General features: G+C 36.7%; 1 protein-coding gene across 3 annotated transcripts in view; it reads right to left on the reverse strand.

Annotated features, from left to right (window-relative positions):
* The window catches only part of LOC135211997 (uncharacterized), a 127531-nt gene that overhangs the window by 93088 nt on the left and 7498 nt on the right, over nucleotides 1-26945 (reverse strand). For 2 of the 3 annotated variants that reach the window (XR_010313804.1, XM_064245267.1), the window contains exon 2: nucleotides 9061-9175. The exons of the other annotated variant lie outside the window; for it this stretch is intronic. The gene's annotated coding sequence lies outside the window, so the exon portion shown is untranslated. The remainder of the gene's footprint in view (nucleotides 1-9060; nucleotides 9176-26945) is intronic. 3 annotated transcript variants of the gene reach the window in all.

Here is a 26945-nt window from a genome sequence, read left to right on the forward strand (position 1 = left end):
ATACTTCTATAGAGATTTCTATAGATATTTAGCTGGAAATATGTTTAGGCATTCAATCCCCTACCTCTTGCCAAGATGTCTATCTAATGATTAAAACTAAACTACATAAAACTAATATTGGCTTATTAATGTGACACATCGGATTCCGTCGTATTTTTTTTTAAGAAAGTTACATACTAATACCCTACCTTATCAATTTTATTTAAAATAAAGTTTTTAAATCTTTTATCTTTATATTTTTCTGACTATTTTGGAACTTCTATCTATCTATCTATCTACCCAATCTATCTCTCTCTCTCTTCTCTCTCTCTCTCTCTCTCTTATCTCTTCTCTCTCTCTCTCTCTCTCTCTCTCTCTATATATATATATATATATATATATATATATATATATATATATAGATTCTCAATCCTATTCCATCTTTAATATATGGCATTGAATTTGATGTAATCTAATGTTATTCTTCTAGATTCGATCAATTCATTTATATGTATGGATATTTTGAGAAATCGTGCGCTCACAATATAGTAAATTTCTCATCGAGTAATGGAGGTAGTCTGCGGGGAATGAACTGTACCTTTCATCAATGCATCATCTTGATATATAATATATTTGTATTTGATGTACAAAAAGTATACGCAATAGTATCCTACTTTTTTTTATACACATTTATCACATACTCTTACGAAATTATTTTAATATTTCCGTCATTTCTGACGGACCGGATACACTAATGATAGTAATAGTTATCAATATCATCATTATCATGTCAACACTCAGAAAAGGGAGATCGAGAGGAAAATGGCGATTCACCATTCTGGTCCCGGAAACTATTAACATTCTGAATAAGAAATCACGTCAACATCGCCAGCGATCACGCGAGAGACCACACAGCAAATTTCAGAACCTCCCCCAACTCTTGTCATGACGCGATCATCTGCTCACCTGATGAAGACTCTTTTAATACGAACGACACAATCCCCAAAAAGATGGCTTCTCTTGATCACGCACAAAAATGAAAGAGAAATACGTTAGCTTTTCAATGCACTAGATGATCTTCTTTTAAAGCGATGAAATTTCTTTCTTTCTACATGCACTCGTCACTCGATTCGGAGGATGCTGTGCACGCATGCGCGTTTGTAGGTCAATTAGATCACTAACCTCAGATGGAGATTAGCGCGTGGCAGACTCCGACAAGCAGACTTTTTTACTCGAAACTGTCAATCGTCAACGCGGTAGACAGGCGTTTGAACGAGTCGGCGAGACAGACTCCGGTATATATATACCTATGCAAGGAACGCCTCCAGACAGCGTGAGCTCCGCCTATCTGTCAGACAAAGTTCCTCAAAAACTTTTATATGAACTACGTCTTGTATGGGCTTCAGACTTTCAGTAACCTGTTATTGAAGGTCTATATTTTCATTAGCTGAATTAGTAGTTTTCTTATCATTTAAACGGAAAAATATCTTTCAGCATCCTTCACGGATTCCTGTGCTCCTCCCACGGAGACTCGTCTCTCCTCCTTCGGCGTTTGGTTCCTCCCAAAAAATCATTCCTCTGTACTTTATGTTATGTCTCACAAACGTCTGTTTAAACATGTTGCTATTTTCATCTCCGGAAATGATTTGAGGGTTTGCTCGGCAGTTTAATGACACGGACACAAACGTAATTGTTCATATGATATCTCCAAGAAAATGTAGCAAATCTATCTCCGTGTGTATGTATATATGTATGTATTTATGTATATATATATATATATATATATATATATATATATATATATATATATATATATATATATATATATATATATATATATAGAGAGAGAGAGAGAGAGAGAGAGAGAGAGAGAGAGAGAGAGAGAGATGGATGGTTGCACGCAACTGGTGAGGATTACTTCGTCGAGGTAATTATGAGAGGCTCGAATACATTTTGACGGAGAATTGAGCATTAGCGTCTCTCTCTCTCTCTCTCTCTCTCTCTCTCTCTCTCTCTCTCTCTCTCAAGGGATAAATTCTCTCTCTCTCTCTATCTCTCTCAGGGGATAAATTTCTCTCTCTCTCTCTCTCTCAAGGGATAATTCTTTTATCTCTCTCAAGGCTACTTTCTCTCTCTCTCTCTCTCTCTCTCTCTCTCTCTGAAGGGGTACTCTCTCTCTCTCTCTCTCTCTGCCACCAAGGAGTAAACCACGCAGGAACCTACACTAATACTATAATTGATGTCAACAGGACTGACTCACTACCTGCTAGCATGTTAGCCATATTGGACCAGACAGTAAACTAAACTATCAATATTTTAAACAACTTACAAATATTGATCAATCCAAATTACAGGGTAAGATGACGTTCAGTCTCATACAGTATTCTGCCTAAGTTGGTCCACTAAGCGAAGAATATACAATCTCTATCCTTCATTTAGAAGTCCAATATTTATTACTACAATGGTGCAAAGCGAAATAAAAAATATGTGTATATATATATATATATATATATATATATATATATATATATATAATATATATATATATATATATATATATATACCTATACATACATACATATATATCATACATACATATATATATATATATATATATATATATTATATATATATATATATATCTGTGTATATAGATGTGTGCATGTCATATGTTTCATCACATGAAAATGGAGGCAAAATAAAAAAAAATTACTCATTTTGGGGTTTACATTATTACGGAAGGCCAACAAACCTGACTCTATCATTAAGTTATCAGGGAAATACCGAAGAAGGTAGAGAGTTCTAAATTTTGGAAGAACCCTGAGAGGGAAATCACAGTGAAGAGAAGCAAGTACAGAATATGGCGGATGGGTTGCATTCTTTATCCTAAAATACGTTTCTTCATGTAAACTTACCTGTTTGTTGCTGAAGCAGACAAATAAATAAATAGAGAGAGAGAGAGAGAGAGAGAGAGAGAGAGAGAGAGAGAGAGAGAGAGAGAGATCAGTGGTTCGCGGGTTTTATTCATGTGTGTGTATGTGTGGTTTTATTTTAGAGAGGAAAAGATTGCAAATGTTTGTGTCTATGAGAGAGAGAAAGAGGGGTTGGAAAATATGTATACGCATGTACCTCTGAGAGAGAGAGAGAGAGAGAGAGATGAGAGAGAGAGAGAGAGAGAGAGAGAGAGAGAGAGAGAGAGAACATATGGAGAACAGTGAAAATTTAAAATTTTAATGACGAGCAAGATTCCCATATGCAACCCGGTAACAGATTGAAAATTGTCCAGTGGACAGAAATCCCAGAGGTATCAAGGCATAGCTTTCAATCGCCACTTAACCATGAAGAGGCCAGTCGCAAGACAGTGACCAAATAAACCGCGGGAAAAGAAGAAGAAGAAGGAGAAGAGGAAAACGAAGAAGAAGAAGAAGATGATGATGATGATGATTCTGTAAGTTATGTGGAAATCATTCTCCAAGAATGAGTGATTGAGGACGACAATTTGATCAGACATGTCTGTGAAAAACAAGGATTTCAGCCAAATTCTGAGGGTGGGATCATTATTATTATTATTATTATTATTATTATTAGTAGTAGTAGTAGTAGTAGTAGTAGTAGTAGTAGTAGTAGTAGTAGTAGTAGTAGTAGTAGTAGTAGACCCTCTTTTAAACACGTAGTGTTAAAAGCGATAGCTGTATCAGCTGCATTTAGTTTATATCGAATTTTCTCTTTCTAATAATAATAATAATAATAATAATAATAATAATAATAATAATAATAATGGAGAGAAATAAATCCACAGCTATGTAAATGTACAATATATTACATTTTAAAACTGCTTTCGAGAATCTTTTCGGTTTCCCTTTGTCAATCTACGGAGGGGGGGGGGGGGAACCGAACAGATTCCCAAAAGCTATTCTTGCATTTTGAAATTTACATAACTGAAGATTTGTCTCTCCATTGGAAGACTCATGCTACTATGAGTATCTTTTATAATAATAATAATAATAATAATAATAATAATAATAATAATAATAATAATAATAATAATAATAATAATAATAATAATAATAATAATAATAATTTTTTTTTTTTGTATCAGTCCTCCAATCGACTGGGTGGTATTTATAGTGTGGGGTTCCGGGTTGCATCCTGCCTCCTTAGGAGTCCATCACTTTTCTTACTATGTGCGCTGTTTCTAGGATCACACTCTTCTGCATGAGTCGTGGAGCTACTTCAGCCTCTAGTTTTTCCAGATTCCTTTTCAGAGATCTTGGGATCGTGCCTAGCGTTCCTATGATTATGGGTACAATTTCCACTGGCATATCCCATATCCTTCTTATTTCTATTTTCAGGTCTTGAACTTATCCATTTTTCCCCTCTCTGTCTCTTCAAACCCTGTGCCCCATGGTATTGCGACATCAATGAGTGTTATCGTTATCATTATTATTATTATTACTATTATTATTATTATTATTAGACAAGTTCCTACGAAACTGAATGTACATCTATGGGAAAATGATAAAAAGAGTGGAAAATGCCAAATATACAGATATGCCAACAGTCAGGGGGATATCCCCATACACAAACTGTAAAGTCATACAACTTGAAAAAAAGAAAAACGGGGCCAAACTAAGGCAATGATGGGAATACTGAAGAAAAATTCCAAGAGCTAAAAAGAGAACGCGTGAGAAGGGGGAAGGGGGGGGGGGGAACCTCGCACTGTGAATTCTCCCTACGAGGAATATGATCAACGCCCCGGCGAATTTCAAAAAAAAAAAAAAAAAAAAAAAAAAAAAAAAAAAAAAAAAAAGCCACATGACTGCTGAGACAAAGTCTAATAAGCATGGAAGATGACACGTCTCCTAATGCTGGGTCTGTTGCAACCAGGCGGTGCTGACTGAGTACGAGGGTCACTATGTTACTTCCATAGACTGGAGGGTTATGGAGCCATAGCAATTCCTATTGCCCCCCCCCCCTCCTAAACGGGGTAGGTAGTTGGGGAGAGGGGGAGAGAGGCCTTAATGGTAATTACTTGCATTCTAGGAGATTTTCTTTTTGTTTATGGGCTTAGCTGCGGATTTCTGTTCGCATGGATTTTTTTTTTTTTGGGTGGCCTATCTGAATGACTGATGTTATTAGAATAAAAATGACAGTTCAATCTTTATCTTATGAGGCCTTATCAAGCAGCTCTATATCAAATGAATTACGGATATTATTATTGATATTATCTTTTTTATTAAAAATTATTGCTGCATCAGCTGCATTAATTTTATAGAGGTTCTTCTCTGTTTTTCTAATCGTGGTTTTCACATAGTTGCTTAACTTGGTGAGCAACGCACCGTTGGTTGGCATGTCGAATAACAGGAAAAAATAAATGTCAGTTTTATTACAACGCCTGGGGCGTTACTTAAAATTTTAAATTCAATTTGCATTTCAGCTTTGAATTTTAAATTTTAACTAACGCGTTTGATAAAACTGACATTTATTGTTTTCTGCTATTCGACATGCCAACCTTCGGTGCGTTGCTCACCAGTTTAAGCAACTATGAGAAAACCACGATTAGAAAAATATAGAAGAACCTCTATGAAATTTATACAGCTGATGCAGCAATAATTTTTAATAAAACATGTTTAAAAGAGGGTTTACTTGCAGCACATTATTATTATTATTATTATTATTATAGTTTAACCAGACCACTGAGCTCACTATCAGCTCTTATATAGGGCTGACCCGAAGGATTGGAATTAAAAACCAGGTCTAGGCCAGAGGCCAAGCACTGGGACCAGATAGGTCATTCGGCGTGGTTCTGAATGAATGAAAATGAAATTAAAAAACTGCACTACGGCATATGCTTATACCCTGGACTGGAACACACGCACACATTCAATGTATTTACTCACGTTTCCATATATACATACTAAAAAAAGGAATATTAAAATTAAAAATAAGTTAAGTAACATTTAAATTTTTTTAAAACTCATTAAACGAACTAAAAAAAAAAGTTTATTCTTTTAATCATATGGAGCACAATCAATGTACAAAGTATCACCATTATACGAGTGCTACAATGAATACAGCAAGGCTTCCGGGGCTCCGGTGCCCAACTGATAATTCGTATGGATATTACTCTTGCTCATTATCTATAGTTATTACCGCATTCTCCCTTCGGTGAAAAGGCTCTTGCAAGCTGAAAGGGCTCTGATGTGCTATCTAAAAGTTCCTTAGTTTTTCTGACATCTGCTGTTATTCTATATAGTGCCTGTATATATATATATATATATATATATATATATATTATTATATATATATATATATATGTGTGTGTGTGTGTGTGTGTGTGTGTGTGTACACAATTATGTTTTTGGTTAATTCTCTGTTATTCATTCATCCTTTCTTTTCCTCTCTTCATTGCTTTTCCGCCACGTCGACAGTCTAGCCTGTCGAAGATTGTTTAGCAAGGTAATGCCGTTTAGTTTGTATGTAAACGAATCATTTTAATTAGTAGTACATTTCCGCCGGCGGTGAACCTAGTTCTCGAATACTAGTTTACAGTACAGAATAAATCTGTCCATTCGAATTCTCCTTTCCAACATTCATCGAGTTTCATCCACTCGCACTCCTTTAATTATCCAATCTTCCCTCTATTTCAACTCGTCAAACAGTAGAAGAGAGTATTGATATGGATACTCAAGCTGGAAGTTTGATAGGTATCCCAATAGTGTCCTGCACACCTTAGAATAGAATATAAGATTAGGGCCAAAGGCCAAGCGGTACGACCTATAAGGTCATTCAGCGCTGAAGGGGTGACATCTAGGGGTGCAATCACGGCGAGACCCCCTAACGGGAAGTTAGTAATATTAAGCCGAGGATGGAAGCATCAGGTATCTGAATTAATTTGGGGAAAGAAAACAAGGTAAGCGAGTACGTTCAGTTGTAAATAAAAAGTTAGCCAAGATCGTCTGCTTAGCTTGATTTCTGTATTCGGTATAAAGTTTCTCAGTACTTCATCCAATGATCTGCAGGAAGTTGCCAGAGGTATCTTTGTCCAGTTTATTTGTTTCTTTCCTCATAAAAAGACATATAGCGTCAGAACAGCTCACCGACCGCATACACGAACCAGGTTTTGTACGCCTACCTGGTACGTCTATCTTTATAAGCTCCGAGTTTTAACGTTTTAGTGACGCAAATGCTTTGTCAGGAGATGGTTACGTCAGTGTGAGAGTAAATGAATTTAGTCCAAAAACGTTTGCAGAAAACTTCTTATTCTGCATTCGTGTTTGAGGCTTAATGACATTAAGAGAAATATGAAAACGTTCTTAAACCGTATAAGAATATAATAGGCTCTTCCATTCTCAATATCTAATTCCCAACTTTATCCCTAGTCATATAATGACAGTTTAGCTGTTCACCACGTCATTTTCATTTACTTACCATTCTCTACTCTTTGTTTTCGCATTTTCTTATCTCTGAGCATTCTATGAAAAAAATTGCTTTTGACAGTGATTAGTTTGATAAAAATATAAAATATTAATCATAACACTTTTCAACCAATTTTAGAGTACTTTTTCAAATTAAACCACAAGAGTAAGTTCGAATTTCACGTTGACTAAGGGGCCGAAAATCTGTTTAAAGCCCAGGGTAGCAGAGTGGTAAAAATTAGCCCTAAGAAACAAGATATTAAAACTATTGCAATATCATGGTAATAATAATAATCATAAATATGATCACCCACACCAACATCATATTTCAATCACGTACAAATAGGTCACAGGTTCCTGTTCAGAACACTACAGATAAATTGAAAACTATCGTGAAATCAGGATTAAGAAAGCAGGAACCTAATAATGTCAAATCCTCCTTGTAGGTATCAACTTCCAATCCTTAAGTGTCCTCTATCATAATCTTATAAAATAAAGCATAAAACAGACCATAGAAGAAGAAGAAGAAGAAGAAGAAGAAGAAGAAGAAGAAGAAGAAGAAGAAGAAGAAGAAGAGGAAAGGTGGTCGCCTGAGAACTTGAAGTCATTTGACCGTGAGGAAGGAGAGGCTATATGGCCGAGTCATGGCAATGAACAGAGGCTTCGCATCATTTGAATGGCAATTATTCTCATCCCGCATTATGGATGTTGGGACTGAAGACCCATACAGACGCTTCCTGCGTATGCAGATGTGTACTTCGGGTGGTCGTGATTATATCTTTTACAAATAACGCCCTCTGCGCAAAACACATATTTGGTTTCAGGCGTCTCTAAAGGGGGTGCGCGCGTTCGTGTACACAGGTACATACATGCATACGTACATGCTATATATATATTATATATATATATATATATATATATATATATATATATATATATATATATATATATATATATATATATATATATATTATATATATATAATATATATATATATATATATATATATATATATATATATATATATATTATATATATATATATATATATATATATATATATATATATATATATATATATATATTTAATTATAATCTGTCTGGTTGCTTACAATTATGTTAACGTAAATGTATTATCATTGTTTACAATCCTGTTAACATAAATGTATTACCAGTGTTTACAATCATGTTGACGTAAATGTATTACCAAAGGGTAAATGTAATGATAAAAAAAAATAAGCGGTACAGTAGCAGTACCATACCAGCATATTGTAAACACCCACACAGATTAAGTTCAAACAAATATTATATATATATATATATATATATATATATATATATATATATATATATATATATATATATATATATATATATATATATATATATATATATATATATATATCATATATATGCATTATATATATATATATATATATATATATATATAATATTAAATTATAACTGCAACAACACTATCCATAAACTATTACAAACAGAATAAATGAACGTGCGAATAGAAATTGTGCTTTACACAGTACCACTGTAATGAATTGATCAATTAAATATCTCTGACATCAGCTGGTAATAAGAAAACGCAAGGAATTTTTTTTTTTTTTTTACAATGAATAAAAGTAATAATGAGTCGTTCTGAGTTGACATACCTTTATGAATCGCTTAGCTGGTGATGCGCAAAGATATAAACCACGAAACGAAAGTAGTTTTTTCTAAACAGCTTCTTCACTTTGTAGCTCGTCCGTAACGCCTTCCCCACCATCGCTGCATAAATAAAACGCTAATTAGGCTTAACGAACCTTGCCAAAAAGATACAATCCATCATTCAAATTCTATTGAGCCTGGAGGAAAATTTTGCCCACCTTAATAATAATAATAATAATAATAATAATAATAATAATAATAATAATAATAATAATAATAATAATAATAATAAGAATAATAATAATATGTATGCTGGAAACAGACCTGTCTAACATGGTTTATTAAAAATAAATAATGGCAGAATTTACAGCATTGATTTAATACCAAATTCTCTCATTAAAGGATTGAGAGAATTTTGTATAAAGATCCCTGAAAAGGAATCTGAAAAAACTAGATGCTGAAGTGGCTCCAGGACTCGTGCACAAGAGTGTGCTACTAGAAACAGCGCAAAAAGTGAGAAAAGTGATGGACTCCTAAGGAGGGAGGATGCAACCAGTGGCCCCACACTATAAATACCACCCAGTCGAATTGGAGGCATGTGATAGAAAAAAATAATAATATAAAAGAAATGTACATTATTAAGAGAAATTAAATTTCATGTCAGAGAAAATAAAAGTTACCTTGAACTGAACAGGGGTTTTTGAAAGAAGCAAAAGGTAGATAGAAAGTGATGATAGAAAACTTGATACATTAACATTTTCTATAAAATGTTACATAATGACTTTACCCGAAATAGAGCATCAGATAGTTATGTATATCTATTAACTAAATATAAGGTATGTGATTTAAATGCTACCTAACAAGCAATCTCTGTATATATATGCTTCATTAATACAAAAAATGAAAAGCAAGTAGCAAATTGCACGACAAATTATAAGATCACTTTCAGTTCAGCAATACTATTTTAAAAAGTTCATCAAGAGGAAACTACCAATATTATCATTACTATTATCGTAAATCCACAGAGAAAAGGGTCTGTAAAGACTGTCCTTTCTAGTCTTGATGAAGAAATGTATAGCAATGAGGCAGAGGCATGGGTATGGATAAAGGTCACAGGTTGATGACAAAGAGCCAAGCTGGGAAAAAACGAGGAGAAAAAAAAAAGAAAAGAATAAAAGGAGGCAAAAATAAACAAATTCTTGAAAATTAAAAAATAAATAAATAAAAAACAAAAAATTTACAGTCAACTAGAAAAAAAAGGAGGCAACAATAAACAAATTCTTGAAAATTGAAAAGAAAATTAAAATACAGAAGAAACAGGAAACATTTAAGTCAAGCTACAAAAAAAGAATGAGAGGGGGCAAAAAAAAACTAGAAAAAAAAAGAGGCAAAAATAAACAATTCTTGAAAATTTTGGGAAAAAAATAGAGAAACAGGAAACATTTACAAATGAAAGAACTGTAAATCAGTTTCTTAAAATTCTCAAAGAGCTGATCAAAGCACAAAGGTGAAAAAAAGAGCCATACCTTGATTGATCTAAGCTCAAGCTCATCAAGAAACTGACTATATAAAGTGTAAATAAACCAGGCATATACAGTAAAGGTGACCATGGGTTATCTGTCAAAATAAAAACTATGTTAATTTGAAAATTTAAGAGTAGTGGCAGTGCTCCGGGAGCAAGAGGCTAGGCTGCCATAAGGCCTGTTTATGTGGGCTTTGTATGGGGATAGAATACAATATAGAATTTAGGCCAAAGGCTAAGCGCTGGGACCTATGAGGTCATTCAGCGCTGAAACGGAAATTCAGAGTAGGTGGGTTTGAGAGGTGTAACAGGAAGAAAACCTCGCAGTTGCACATGTTGCAATTGTTAAGAGAGGTTGGAAAGTCAGATGGAAGAAGAACATGAACGGAGGTACAGTCAAACGAATGAAAGTTGCAGTTAGGGGTCGAAGGACGTGGCCAAGATCTTTAAGTAATGCCTACATTGCACCACGTGAGGTGCACTGACGGCACTAGCCCCCTACAGGAGCGGGCTTTGTGAGTCACAGCTCAGTTACTTAAATTTGGATTAACTAGTTTTAATATATGAGCATTTGGTTCACCATAAGTTGAACAAGTTCTTAGCTTTTGCTCTTTTCCAAATTCATGTGTGGATGATAATAATAATAATAATAATAATAATAATAATAATAATAACCAGGTAACATATGACAATACACAAAGCACTACACCCAAGAGCAAATACGGACAGACTCTACATAACACGAAAGGAAGGAGGGAGAGGACTACTAAGTATAGAGGACTGCGTCAACATTGAGAACAGAGCACTGGGGCAATATCTGAAAACCAGTGAAGACGAGTGGCTAAAGAGTGCATGGGAAGAAGGACTAATAAAAGTAGACGAAGACCCAGAAATATACAGAGACAGGAGAAAGACAGACAGAACAGAGGACTGGCACAACAAACCAATGCACGGACAATACATGAGAGACTAAAGAACTAGCCAGCGATGACAATTGGCAATGGCTACAGAGGGGAGAGCTAAAGAAGGAAACTGAAGGAATGATAACAGCGGCACAAGATCAGGCCCTAAGAACCAGATATGTTCAAAGAACGATAGACGGAAATAACATCTCTCCCATATGTAGGAAGTGCAATATGAAAAATTAAACCATAAACCACATAGCAAGTGAATGCTCGGCACTTCCACAGAACCAGTACAAAAAGAGGCATGATTCAGTGGCGAAAGCCCTCCATTGGAGCCTGTGCAAGAAACATCAGCTACCTTGCAGTAATAAGTGGTACGAGCACCAACATGAGGGAGTGATAGAAAACGATCACGCAAAGATCCTCTGGGACTATGGTATCAGAACGGATAGGGTGATACGTGCAAACAGACCAGACGTGACGTTGATTGACAAAGTCAAGAAGAAAGTATCACTCATTGATATCGCAATACCATGGGACACCAGAGTTGAAGAGAAAGAGAGGGAAAAAGTGGATAAGTATCAAGATCTGAAAATAGAAATAAGAAGGATATGGGATATGCCAGTGGAAATCGTACCCATAATCATAGGAGCACTAGGCACGATCCCAAGATCCTTGAAAAGGAATCTAGAAAAACTAGAGGCTGAAGTAGCTCCAGGACTCATGCAGAAGAGTGTGATCCTAGAAACGGCACACATAGTAAGAAAAGTGATGGACTCCTAAGGAGGCAGCATGCAACCCGGAACCCCACACTATAAATACCACCCAGTTGAATTGGAGGACTGTGATAGAGTTAAAAAAAAATAAATAAATAAATAATAATAATAATAAAACAAAAATTTCTTTCAGTTTTCTTCTGAAGATTGAAAAAGAAACCACAAAATTACTGTGTATAACGTGTTTACTTATAAGTATTTACATTTTATTTTACTCAACACTCGAGTACTTTTAGGCCCTATCTGTGGCCCTTTCTCATCTCTTGAAAAAGGGCCACAGATGGGGCCTGAAAGTACTCGAGTGTTGAGTAAAATAAAATGTAAATATTTATATGTAAACACGTTATACACAGTAATTTTGTGGTTTCTTTTTCAATAATAACAACAAAAAATTCCTGGAAACTTGCTTAGCTACTTGATTACATTTTCGTCCCTTTCAAAGAATAATAATAATAATAATAATAATAATAATAATAATAATAATAATAATAATAATAATAATTTTCCACCATATCTTTCTCGACAGTTATAGATGACAAGTACCAAAGCGCGCAATTCATGCTGTCAGCCTATGAATTCGAACCCCGCTAAGGACAGTTCCGTCGCTCCACCGCTGATGATGGGAGTAGTACCCGCCTTTAATCAACAACATCGGAAGATCACTTTGCTTAATTACCCGAATTAGTTCGCCTATCCGCACCTCGAGGCGTGGTGCTAAGATCACGCAACGGGGCTAACTGCAAGACTGGGGACGCCTGCGTTCCTCCAGGCGGTTAATGCTTCCAGGGAAATATCCAAAGACAGATTCCTTCGCCCAGTGGTTTTGCCTTTCGTGACGCGTGCCCTTTCAGAAGGAACTGCGATGCGCGTGAGATCCTTCTCGGTACGGCATGCCACCTCGTTGGACGAGTGGTTTTCGTGTTCGGCTACCAATCCGGTGGGCCGAAGTTCGATCCTCGGCTCGGCCAACGCAGAATTAGAGGAATTTATTTCTGATGATAGAAATTAATTTCTCGATATAATGTGGTTCGGATCCCACAATAAGCTGCATGTCCCGTTGCTAGGTGACCAATTGGTTCCTAGCCACGGAAAAATATCTAATCCTTCGGGCCAGCCCTAGGAGAGCTGTTAATCAGCTCAGTGGTCTGGTAAAACTAGGATATACTTTTTACCTCAGCACTGATAGGAACACTCGATAGAATGTTGGTTATGAATTATTTATGAAGATCTGGCTGTAAATCCAAACACTTGGGTACTTTGAGCCATTCAGCGTGCAAGACAGTGAAAAGATGGACTTGATTTGATTCATATAGATTTTTAGCATTATGCAAAGCACTGGGGCAGCTAAGGCCATTCAGCGCTGAAACGGAAATTGGCAATAAAAGGCTTGAAAGGTGATACAGGAGGAAAACCTCGCAGTTGCACTATGAAACAACTGCTAGGAGTGGGTGGGAAGAAAGGTGGAAGAAAGAGAATATGAACGGAGGTTCACTAAAAGGAATGAAAATAGTTGCAGCTAGGAGCCGAAGGGACGCAGCAAAGACCCTTAAGTAATGCCTACATTGCACAGAATGAGGTGCACTGACGGCTTACCCCCCTACGGAGGAAAAGACGGAGTTGGAGTGGTTGGACAGCATGATAGGAAAATGGGAGCTATGAGGTCATTCAGAGCTAAAAGGAAAATTGAGATTAGAAAGGTTTGAAAGGTGTAGCAGGAGGAACGCCTTGCAGTAGCACTATGAAACAATTCTCAAGAGAGGGTGGACCATAAGAAGGAAGAAAGAAACATGAACGGAAGTACAGTAAAAGGAATGAAAGGGGGTACAGCAGGGGCCGAAGATCCTTCAGTAATACCTACAGTGCAACGTATGAGGTGCACTGACGGTACTACCCCTCTACGGGGACAACCACCTTGCGTAATACCAATAACAGTACACCACGTGAAGTGCACTGATGCCCCTGCCCCCCCTACGTATCATGATAGAGATTATTCTCACTGAGGCTCCTAGCTGCGAATCACAGCAACCGATTGGAAACCAGGTACGTCATTTTCTGTTTAGGTCAACAGAAGCAGTGTAGATTTTCAAGGAAACGAGCCCGACCGGTACCTTTACTCGCCTGGTTTGGGAATCGAACGTTGCTATCTTGATTGTGAGCCGAGAGTGATACAAGCCGTAAAACGAGAGAGAGAGAGAGAGAGAGAGAGAGAGAGAGAGAGAGAGAGAGAGACTACTGGACCTTTCAGGTGGCTTATTACAATCCCACAAATTCTTCTTTTCTACTGAATAAATAAATAAATAAATAAATAAATAAATAAATATATATATATATATATATATATATTATATATATAGATATAAGATATATAGGCTATATGCACACACACACACACACACACATATATATATATATATATATATATATATATATATATATATTATATATATATAATTCTAAAATACGTGAGCAGTGATGGATAAGCATTACAATAGGGTATGATTTCCCATGCTCTAAGAGGAGGCCACGAACTAGATTTCATGTCCTGGAAAATGCCGTCCAAAGTGTTTTAGAGATCGAAGAAATATCTCACCCAATTTAAAGGCAGAATAGAATACAATATAATATTTAGTTCAAATGCAAGCACTTGGACCTATGAGGTCATTCATCGCTGAAACGATATACAGCAAAAGGTTTGAAAGATGTAGCGGGAGGAAAACCTCGCAGTTGCACTCCGAATCAATTGTTAGGAAAGCGTCGAAAGCAAGATGGAAGAAAGAGAATATGAACACAGGAACAGGTTGGGTTGCAACTAGGGGCCAAAGGGACGCTGCAAAGAAAATAAAGTAACGCCTACAGTGCACCTCGTGCTAGGAACGCTGCAAAGAACATACAGTAAAGTCTACAGTGCACCGCGTGAGGTGCACTGGCAGCACTATCCCCGCTGCGGGGGAAAAGTTTCATGGGTATCAATCAGATTTGCCGTAATGGAAGTAAGAGGTACACATATGACCTTTTAGGAAGGAGTACAACAACCAGCCGAAGGAAGAAAAAGAGACACGCACTGTCTCTTTTTCTTCCCACTAGAACTGGGTCTTCAGAAATTAAAGAGTATAATTTCGTTGTCCTTCGTCATGACAAATTTAACTCGAGGATACGTACTTTGTCTCAGAGGCAATTTCGTTCTGTCTGTCATAACACCAGGGAGCGCATGTTATCACCGTCTTTAAAGACAGCTCACCCAAATCACAGTCGCTAATCGCCCTTGGAAATACAGCTCTTCTCCTTAAGATTGCCTACTAATGGGCGCTATCACACGACGTGACTGGCTCCTGCGGCTGGGGTGGACTTTCATCTTCATTTCTAGAGAATGCGTGAGGGGAAACGAATTAGCAATTATGCAGAGTTCGACTGGCTTCTTTCCTCATTCTTACGATGGAGTATCGTACGCATTAGGACATTTCTTCAAGACGCTCAGTCATTTCAAGATAAAGAGAGAATATATTGTTGGTTTGTATAGTTTTTACGTTGCATGGAACCAGCGGTTATTCAGCAACGGGACCAACGGCTTGACGTGACTTCCGAACCACGTCGAGAGTGAGCTTCTGTCACCATAAATACACATCTCTCACTCCTCAATGGAATGCCCGAAAGAGAGAATATAAGTAGAAATGGACTCTCCTCATCAGGTGACTGCCAACTTGTGGGTAAAGCTTATTTACAAATACTTGGGACATTTCAGGTCACTGTGTTATTTCATCAGCAATTTTCTCGTTTCCAATGTATGCTTTATGCCGCACAGATCTCCTAAAGATATATCAAAGTCAACTCTGCTTTATCCATAGGAAGATTTATCAGAAGGAAAGGCAACTGGTCGAGTTACGTTTTCAGAAATGATTTACTTGTGTCGCCTGTTCCCAAAAATGAATATTTCGTGTAGCTATACAAAGGTCATTTGTTTCATTAAAATCCATTTACGCTCTCCATATCGTAAAAACTTTTTAAAAATCATAGGCGTCAATTCTATCCATAACTCTTAGACTGATGGTTCATGTCAATATCTCTCACCTCATTTATTTCAATCTAGTTTTCGCGCACTGTATAAACTTAAAAAAAAAAATCTTACATAAAAAATGGCCCATCTTTCAACGGGGTGTGCGCAGGGTGAAAACCAAGCGACGAGTACGCGCATATGTCATTCGATGATGGTAATTTCAGTCGGCGTCATTTTTCTATGTTGCTTGCGAGAACGGCGAAGAGATGTCTACATTTAAAATCTCATCACACGCTGCGCGCTCCTTTCATTCCTCCTCCTCCAAGCGTTCACGTGGGCGGAAAATCAAGATAACGCGGAAAAAGTGTGTTACGTTCCTACGATCGGTTGGGAAGCGTTCGTGGAGTGAACGCTGCGGAGGAGTAGTACATCTTTTCGTAAGGCGAGATTCTCCAGGTCATAAGTTGAAGCATCTCTGACGCTGCTCTGGTTGCCATGGTCTGCAGTGTCTTTCAGAGATAAATTAGGCTACGTCCTCAGCCCAGATCAATGTCGTTATCTTGTTGTATGAGTGAAAACTGTCTTAAGACTCGTCTCTACTACTGAACAACAACGGCGAATACATTCACTTATGAAGGAAATCTTTCTCTCTCTCTCTCTCTCTCTCTCTCAAATGAAAGATCATACTTGGAAATCTTTTCATAAGAACGGTTCATCTTGCCACTTCTCCCCAGTCAGCAAAGAGCAATTTCCATTGAATCCGAACTTATTAGCATTGTAAAAGAAACCATTTTCTAACAATGGCATAACGAAAAATATATCAAAAGGAATCTTTACATTGGAATACGATATAAATTACTATACATGACAATGAGAGCATAAGGAACGGTCAGCCTGGAATCATTGCTCCGAATTTATCAAGTCAGTCCATCTCCTACCAGCATGAAGAATATTCCATCAGGAATCCTGGATGGGAATTAATTCTTCACGCCGATCTCTTGATGACCTTACCCGATAACCCAGGGCACAAGCAAAATGACTTGGGATGTTAGTATGGAACAGAATATAGAATTTAGGCCAAAAGCCAAGCGCTGGTCATTCAGTGCTGGAAAGGTAATTGACAGTAAAAAGGTTTGAAAGATTTTACATGAGAATCACTTCGGAGTTGCACAGTTAAAAAAAATGTTAGGAGAGGATGGAAAGTAAGATTGAAGAAAGAGAATATGAACGGAGGTACTGTCAAAGGAATGAAAGCGGTTGCAGCTAGGGGCCGAAGGGACGCTGCAAAGATCCTTAAGTAATGCCTACTAACGGCACTCACCCCCAACGTGGGTTACACTCATGCTTATCGGCATTACAGGAGGAAGGACACAGAAACAATTTCTCGTCTTGAATAAGCAACAAAAAAGATGCGCTGATACTGTCGCCTCTTCCATATCTCTTCGAGAACATCACAGGCATCTGAGACCTCTATCGGTAAACCTCTGAAAGTCAGCGTAATTGTTAAGAAATCCGCCAAGCTTTTCATGAACAGTATTTTCAGTATTCCCTATGGTAACTTTGTGGAGAAACACCCTAAAGTGATGAAGTACAAAGGAAATGTGCACGTATATATATACACAAATATTTCAAGAACATGATAGAAAACGGCCCTTCCATTTGTACTTTGTTTTCTTCCAGCCTGGGCTACAAAGGGGAAACAGTTTTCCGCCTAGTTGATTTTTGAAAAAAAAAAAAAAAAAAAAAAAAAAACTAATTCGTATTAACATTCCTACTTCATGAAGCAGCGAGGAAATACTTCTGTTGAAAATCTAAGTTGAAAAATTTGTGACAAATTCTCAAAAGTAAAATGTCCTGTGCAAAACGATTCGATGTACATATATAGGTGATAGGGTATACTATCGGCCAAAGGTCTAGTTACCTACTACGGCAAAAAAAAAAAAAAAAAAAAAAAAAAAAAGCAATTTATGCTTCATTACCTTTCATGGAGTAGGAAAAATAAAAAAATTCTTTTGAAGACGTCCGAATTACGATTTTGAATGGATTTTGACGAACTCCTTCATACCTTCAGATCAAAACAATAAGGATTTACTCACTCTTTTATTGGGATCTTCGGTGATCTTTATGTTTATATACTTCTCCGAGATGTAATGACGAAATTTACGTGTTCAGCTAAAAGACCACTGAAGGTTCGCTTTCATTCTAGTCGGAGAACAAATATTTCAGTGCAAAATAATTTTTCATATACGGTTTTTTTTAATCATTGAACAAATGCAAAATAAACTTCTATAGCTCCTCCATTAATTCTAAAAACCTCCTTTGATTAATTAAACAAGGAGTACCTAAGACCGGTAAGCAATTATTTATTCTCAGTACCCCTTCACAACACTTGAAATTAATTTTTCCAAATCTCTTTCCGTGTTGCCCATAGGCTCATTTCCTTAGCTGCATTCATTTCTTAGTGAATACCTTCGAAAACTCTCTAAATTCTGTTCATGAAATTTAAGTTTTATCTTTAATAGCTGTACATCTGCAGAGATTCACATTTTATATTTTGTAAATTTTCTTTTTATCTTTAAACGTTTTATGTTTTTAAGATTTTTAATGAAGTTAACGGAGTTTTTCGAAAAGCTATTTTCTAGATTTCTTTTTAGCCTTTACATATATATATATATATAATGGGGATACAATCCACAATGAAGTAAATTCCCTCTTGTAGTTTAAAATATATATTACTTGTATAGGATTAAAGCTTTCGACCATCAACTGTGGTCTTGTCACTAAAGTGTGATAAGGTCACCTCAAGGAACTGACAAGAAAGAGCACAAACATTTGAAAAAACAACGGTTAGGAAACAAGCTAGTTCAAATTATGAATGATCAGGCGGTTGAGCCCTCGTTCTTTCCAGAATTCGTCTTGATCTTCGTGGGGGAATGTTTCTATTGTCAACTGCTTGTTCTATGGTGGTTGGGTGGTTAGTTGGAGAAATAACCTGAGTGGAGTAAACAGGAGAGGAAGCAGCATCGGTTATTGGCACATATATTTCTAAAGTTTGAAATTTTCCCTTTCTACATATCTCCTCACAAATAGCTGTATTTTCTGTAATGCCAGTATTTCCTTGCCAAGGTCTCGTTTAATGAAATTAACGCCCCTTCTACTATTCGTCTCAAAGTCCTGTCGTTACATGCAAAAACAACCTTTGTACCTTTAAAATTTATTGCGTGGTTTTTTTCCCATGTATGTTGCGCAATTGCACTGTAAGAACTTCCCTTCTGCAAGCAGCAACGTGTTCTTCCCTTCTCGTATCAATGGAACGTCCACTTTCTCCCACGTAACATTCATTGCAATCACTACAAGGTATTACATATACTCCTACATTCTCTCTATTACCCGGGTTATTTTTAATGAGTTTCTTCTTGATTGTACTGTTGTACTGAAAAACTACGTTGAAGCCGTTCTTTTTTCCTTTAAGCTGCCTAGAAAATTTATTAAGTTCTCTATTATAAGGAAGAGCAAGAGATGCCTTAAAATCTGCCTTTTCAGTTATATCATGAGGGGCGTAAAACATCGATCTAGCTTTAGATAGAGACTGTAGTATAAAAAACTTTGGGTAACACAGTTTAGTAAAACTATCTACCAAGAAATTTATTTCGGCGTCAATGAACTCGGGTGGGGATCGCATATTCGGTATGCTCGAAAAAAAACAAATGGTTAAAACGTTGTGCTTTACTTTCGGTTCATGGTATGAAAAGTAATGGATATAGGTGTTTGTGTGGGTGTTCTTTCTATACAAGCTGAAAATTAAAGTCACTACTCACTGTGTCTCTATGAACTACCATATCTAGAAAGGGAAGCCTATTTTCCATTTCCTTTTCCACTGTAAATTTAATAGAGGGCAAAAAACCATTTAGCAACTCTAAAAACCTATGAAAGGCTTCCTCGCCGTGTCTATAAACAATAAATCATCATCTACATACCTAACCCAAATTTCAGGCTTGATGTCTTCTGGTAGTGTGTCAACGTATACCTTTTCGAAAAATTCCATACATAAGTTAGCCAATATAGGGGAGAGAGGTGAGCCCATCGAGACCCCGGATTTTTGTTGATAGAACGAACCATTAAACTCAAAAATTGTAGATTCAACGCAAATGTTAATCAAATGACAAAATTTATCTATGTGCATAGGTGGCTTGAAAATATGAAAATATTATCTGAGGCTAATTTCTTCAAGTTGTCGAGCACGAAACTCAGTGGTACATTCGTGAATAAAGAAACTATATCTAGACTGTACATAGTACCTATATAATTCTTTTCCTTAATTTGATCCATAAAATCCATACTGTGCTTAATGTGAGATTTCGAAATTGTCCCTATTAATTTCCCCAAAACATCCGCTAACCATGATGACAGATCCGACTGAGGATTGTTGCAGCTAGCGACAATGGGCCTTAAAGGACACCCCTCCTTGTGAATCTTGGGAGTTCCGTAAAAAATAACTAAAGACGGCAGTTTTCTCGACTAGCTTACTCAGGACTATATTTCTGGTTTCTTTTTCCACACCACTGCTAACTATGGCTTTTATTTTCTTGTTAAATTCAGACTGCAAATCGCTAATGCAAGGGGGTTTTGTTACTTTTAGGTATGTGTTACTATCGTTTAAGAGCCTGTGTGCCTTGATCAGGTAATCGTTCTTATTCATAACCACTACCCAGCCTCCTTTGTCTGCTTTTAAAATTTTTAATACTTGAATTCTTCTTCAATCTATCTAATGCCAAGTGAAACGTCTTGGTAAATGATCTACCTTCTTCTCAAAACTATGAAGCAACATGCCTTTAATAAAATCTACGTTTACTCCTGTATGCTTGTAGTTAAATTGATTGATGCTACCAATACCTCTAATGAAATCAATATCCTCAGTGCCCAGAGAAAAATTGAGACCTAAGCTTAGGTCTCAATTTTTCTCTGGGCACTGAGGATATTGATTTCATTAGAGGTATTGGTAGCATCAATCAATTTAACTACAAGCATACAGGAGTAAACGTAGATTTTATTAAAGGCATGTTGCTTCATAGTTTTGAGAAGAAGGTAGATCATTTACCACGACGTTTCAACTTGGCATTAGATAGATTGAAGAAGAATTCAAGTATTAAAATTTTAAAAGCAGACAAAGGAGGCTGTGTAGTGGTTATGAATAAGAACGATTACCTGATCAAGGCACACAGGCTCTTAAACGATAGTAACACATACCTAAAAGTAACAAAACCCCCTTGCATTAGCGATTTGCAGTCTGAATTTAACAGAAATCAATATCCTCAGTGCCCAGAGAAAAATTGAGACCTAAGCTTAGGTCTCAATTTTTCTCTGGGCACTGAGGATATTGATTTCATTAGAGGTATTGGTAGCATCAATCAATTTAACTACAAGCATACAGGAGTAAACGTAGATTTTTATTAAAGGCATGTTGCTTCATAGTTTTGAGAAGAAAGGTAGATCATTTACCAAGACGTTTTTCAACTTGGCATTAGATAGATTGAAGAAGAATTCAAGTATTAAAATTTTAAAAGCAGACAAAGGAGGCTGTGTAGTGGTATGAATAAGAACGATTACCTGATCAAGGCACACAGGCTCTAAACGATAGTAACACATACCATAAGTAACAAAACCCCCTTGCATTAGCGATTTGCAGCTCTGAATTTAACAAGAAATCAATATCCTCAGTGCCCAGAGAAAAATTGAGACCTAAGCTTAGGTCTCAATTTTTTCTCTGGGCACTGGAGGATATTGATTTCATTAGAGGTATTGGTAGCATCAATCAATTTAACTACAAGCATACAGGAGTAAACGTAGATTTTATTAAAGGCATGTTGCTTCATAGTTTTGAAGAAGAGGTTAGATCATTTACCAACGACGTTTTCAACTTGGCATTAGATAGATTGAAGAAGAATTCAAGTATTAAAATTTTAAAAGCAGACAAAGGAGCTGTGTAGTGGTTATGAATAAGAACGATTACCTGATCAGGCACAAAGGCTCTTAAACGATAGTAACACATACCTAAAAAGTAACAAAACCCCCCCCCCTTGCATTAGCGATTTGCAGTCTGAATTTAACAAGAAAATAAAAGCCATAGTTAGCAGTGGTGTGGAAAAAGAAACCAGAAATATAGTCCTGAGTAAGCTAGCGAGAAAACTGCCGTCTTTTAGTTATTTTTACGGAACTCCCAAGATTCACAAGGAGGGGTGTCCTTTAAGGCCCATTGTCGCTAGCTGCAACAATCCTCAGTCGGATCTGGTCATCATGGTTAGCGGATGTTTTGGGGAAATTAATAGGGACATTTCGAAATCTCACATTAAGCACAGTATGGATTTTATGGATCAAATTAAGGAAAAGAATTATAGGTACTATGTACAGTCTAGATATAGTTTCTTTATTCACAAATGTACCACTGAGTTTCGTGCTCGACAACTTGAAGAAATTAGCCTCAGATAATATTTTCAAGCCACCTATGCACATAGATAAATTTTGTCATTTGATTAACATTTGCGTTGAATCTACAATTTTTGAGTTTAATGGTTCGTTCTATCAACAAAAATCCGGGGTCTCGATGGGCTCACCTCTCTCCCCTATATTGGCTAACTTATGTATGGAATTTTTCGAAAAGGTATACGTTGACACACTACCAGAAGACATCAGCCTGAAATTTGGGTTAGGTATGTAGATGATGTTTTTATTGTTTATAGACACGGCGAGGAAGCCTTTCATAGGTTTTTAGAGTTGCTAAATGGTTTTTTGCCCTCTATTAAATTTACAGTGGAAAAGGAAATGGAAAATAGGCTTCCCTTTCTAGATATGGTAGTTCATAGAGACACAGTGAGTAGTGACTTTAAATTCAGCGTGTATAGAAAGAACACCCACACAAACACCTATATCCATTACTTTTCATACCATGAACCGAAAGATAAAGCACAACGTTTTAACCAATTTGTTTTTTCGAGCATACCGAATATGCGATCCCCAGTTCATTGACGCCGAAATAAATTTCTTGGTAGATAGTTTTACTAAACTGTGGTTACCCAAAGTTTTTTATACTACAGTCTCTATCTAAAGCTAGATCGATGTTTTACGCCCCTCATGATATAACTGAAAAGGCAGATTTTAAGGCATCTCTTGCTTCCTTTTATAATAGAGAACTTAATAAATTTCTAGGCAGTTAAAGGAAAAAAGAACGGCTTAACGTTGGTTTTTCCGTATTCAACAAGTACAATCAAGAAGAAACTCATTAAAAATAACCCGGGTAATAGAGAGAAGTAGGAGTATATGTAATACCTTGTAGTGATTGCAATGAATGTTACGTGGGAGAAAGCGGACGTTCCATTGATAAGAGAAGGGAAGAACACGTTGCTGCTTGCAGAAGGGGAAGTTCATACAGTGCAATTGCGCAACATACATGGGAGAAAAACCACGCAATAAATTTTAAAGGTACAAAGGTTGTTTTTGCATGTAACGACCGGACTTTGAGACGAGTAGTAGAAGGGGCGTTAATTTCATTAAACGAGACCTTTGCAGGAAATACTGGCATTACAGAAAATACAGCTATTTGTGAGGAGATATGTAGGAAAGGGAAAATTTCAAACTTTAGAAATATATGTGCCAATAACGATGCTGCTTCCTCTCCTGTTTACTCCACTCAGGTTATTTCTCCAACTAACCACCCAACCACCATAGAACAAGCAGTTGACAATAGAAAAATTCCCCCACGAAGATCAAGACGAATTCTGGAAAGAACGAGGGCTCAACCGCCTGATCATTCATAAATTTGAACTAGCTTGTTTCCTAACCGTTGTTTTTTCAAATGGTTGTGCTCTTTCTTGTCAGTTCCTTGAGGTGACATATCACACTTTAGTGAACAAGACCACAGTTGATGGTCGAAAGCTTTAATCCTATACAGTAATAATATATTTAAACTACAAGAGGAATTTACTTCATTGTGGATTGTATCCCCATTTACTTAGAGGTACGACATAGTACCTGGCTTCTGCATATATATATATATATATATATATATATATATATATATAATATATATATATATATATATATATACATATATATATATATATATATTATATATATATATATATATATATAATATATATATGAGAGATAGCAGTAGTGACTTTCGAAGGGTAAATTTATGAAAAAATAGTTACAATGCAAAATAATCTATCGATGAAAATGATAACGTTAAACTTTCCCCGTGAACAGATGGCATCCCAATAAAAAAAAGGGGGATCACACGACATAAAACACATAGCTGACCACTGGAAAAAAAAAACGCAAGAAAGAAGCCTGAACTGGTGTTTCAGAGCATATCGTGATTCCAAAAAGAAATTACCGGTTTAGCCTCTGTCGCCTCCTCCTCTTCTTTCCAAGACCAAAGTCGTAGTCCACGCATCGGAGGAAGCTGCCTGTACTAAGAGAGTATGTAGTATCGACCACAAGAGCCCAGTGGTCCGTCTCTCTTGGTCCGCGAAAAATCAGAGCCCCCTCTTCTTGAGGGTGGAGGCGGGACCCACCCGGATGACACGCTTAAATTCTAGTAACTTACTATGAGATTCAGGGTCTCTGTAACACGGTTTTTTGGACTTTGCTCCTTGTCAAAGCACCGGATGTAGCTGAAAGTTGACATATGTATATTTTACAACCACACACAAATTTTGTCAACATTATCAATAACCTAAACCCGATAGTTTTAATTCTTATAGAGTAAAAATGATCTAGCCGACGCCATGGCCAATGATTACGAGCCAAGAGTCGAAAAACATTCATTACGTAAGCAAGGTAAACAAACACCTTTTGACGAAATGTTGCCCCGCCCATCCACCAGACAGAAACTACATCGGCTCTGAAACCCAAAGACTTTATGAATGGCGGAACGATACAAAGATGTGGGTGGGGTATCAGTGCTAGCGTAGTAATACTACTGTAGCAGTAGTGCCGCAACAGTATAGCAGAAATATACATGAATTAAACGTTTAGGCCAACTGCTGGGATCCTTGAGGATCATTTAGCACTTCTTACTACTACTCGAGAAATTAGTTTTTATAGCCAGAAGTTAAATTTTCTAATCCAACAATGCCCATGGTAGCCTTCAGTGTTATCCTGAATTATAACGAGGCGAAAGCGGGTGGAGCCTCATGAAGTCATCATTCTGACGATAGTTATTGGTGAAAGTTTAAAGCCAATATACGGTACCGGCTATTTTTTTCAGTAAATAGGTAGATAGCCAATAAATAAAAATGGCTTGACATTGGATATAGCAGTTATCAAATCAAGCTTGTCTACTATGTTTTTGATAATTACCAAGTATTCCCTACATCTTGTCAATCTGATTGTGACCTATAAAGTAGACTGCAATTTCTTAGGAAACTTATTTTGGGAGTTAGACTAATAATCGAAGTGTTTTTGTATTTATTAACATATTTTGTTAGTTTGTTCATTATGACAATTATCAGTGGAGAGGTTCCAGAGTTCATAAAGGTGTACTGGTTTGCTTGTATTTAAATTTGTATGTCATTGTTGCCAGAGGTTTAGCCTTCGTTACGTATAGCCAATCATCCATCGAGAAAGAGGGAAGAAATGCTGTCATAAGTTACATAAGTTACCCGTACGACTGCCGTTTCGAAACCTTTTCTCTGAGGTTTTAAGTTGGCCCGTCTTAAAAAAAAAAAAAAAAAAAAAAAAAAAAAGTCACGTTTACATTGTAAGTACCAAATTTATTCAACCTACGTAGTGCAGAATACAGTCAAAATTTATGTGTAAATATAATATGTATTCTGAATAAGCGTTATATTTATGAAGTGCATAGATAAAAAGTTATTGCGAAAAAACCGTGTTACAGAGGCCCTGAATCTCATAGTAGAGGAATGCAACTTCCCATTCCGTTTCACTACTTATGGAATAGGACAGGAATATAGAATTTAGGCCAAAAGTCACGAGCTGGGACCTACGAGGTCATTCAGCGCTGGAAAGGAAATTGCGAGCAGAAAGGTTTGAAAGGCGCAACACGAGGAAAACCTCATGAAACAACTGTTTGGAGAAAGTGGACAGCAAGATGAAAGAAAGAGAATATGAATGGAGGTACAGTACAAGGAATGACAGGTGTTACAGCTAGGGGCCAAAAGGACGCTGCAGCGGACCTTAATTTAATGCCTACAGTGCACCGTGTGGAGGCACTGACGGCTATACCCCCTACGGAGAATGCTCAGAGCAAAACCGACTGCCTGAAAATGTTCCTTGAAAGGTTAAAAGTGCAGTTTATTCATCTTTATTCCGTCTTTCTTTCACAGGAAGGAAACCGGCAACGATTCAATAAAGAACTGAAGTTCTTATAATTTAGCAGTTTGAATCCACTATTAATATCCCATTCTCTTTCATTTATATTGACCCCAAAGAATATCTAGTGAAAGACTAAGAGAAAAACTAGATGTCTGCGCAGTTAAAACACCTCGTGACACTACCGGAAGACATTCCTTAAGGAATGAACATTTTAGCTATGGTAAACACTAATCATGGTAGGCTGAAGAAATGGATGTTGTGGAAGTTTTCTGTATTTGGATTCATCGTGACTTTATTAGCTAAAGAATACAATGTCACAGTGACCGATGTCTTCCACATTTAAAGCAGAGGCTATGATTCT

This window comes from Macrobrachium nipponense, chromosome 40 (genome assembly GCF_015104395.2).
Source record: "Macrobrachium nipponense isolate FS-2020 chromosome 40, ASM1510439v2, whole genome shotgun sequence".
In the NCBI taxonomy this organism is placed as follows: domain Eukaryota; kingdom Metazoa; phylum Arthropoda; class Malacostraca; order Decapoda; family Palaemonidae; genus Macrobrachium; species Macrobrachium nipponense.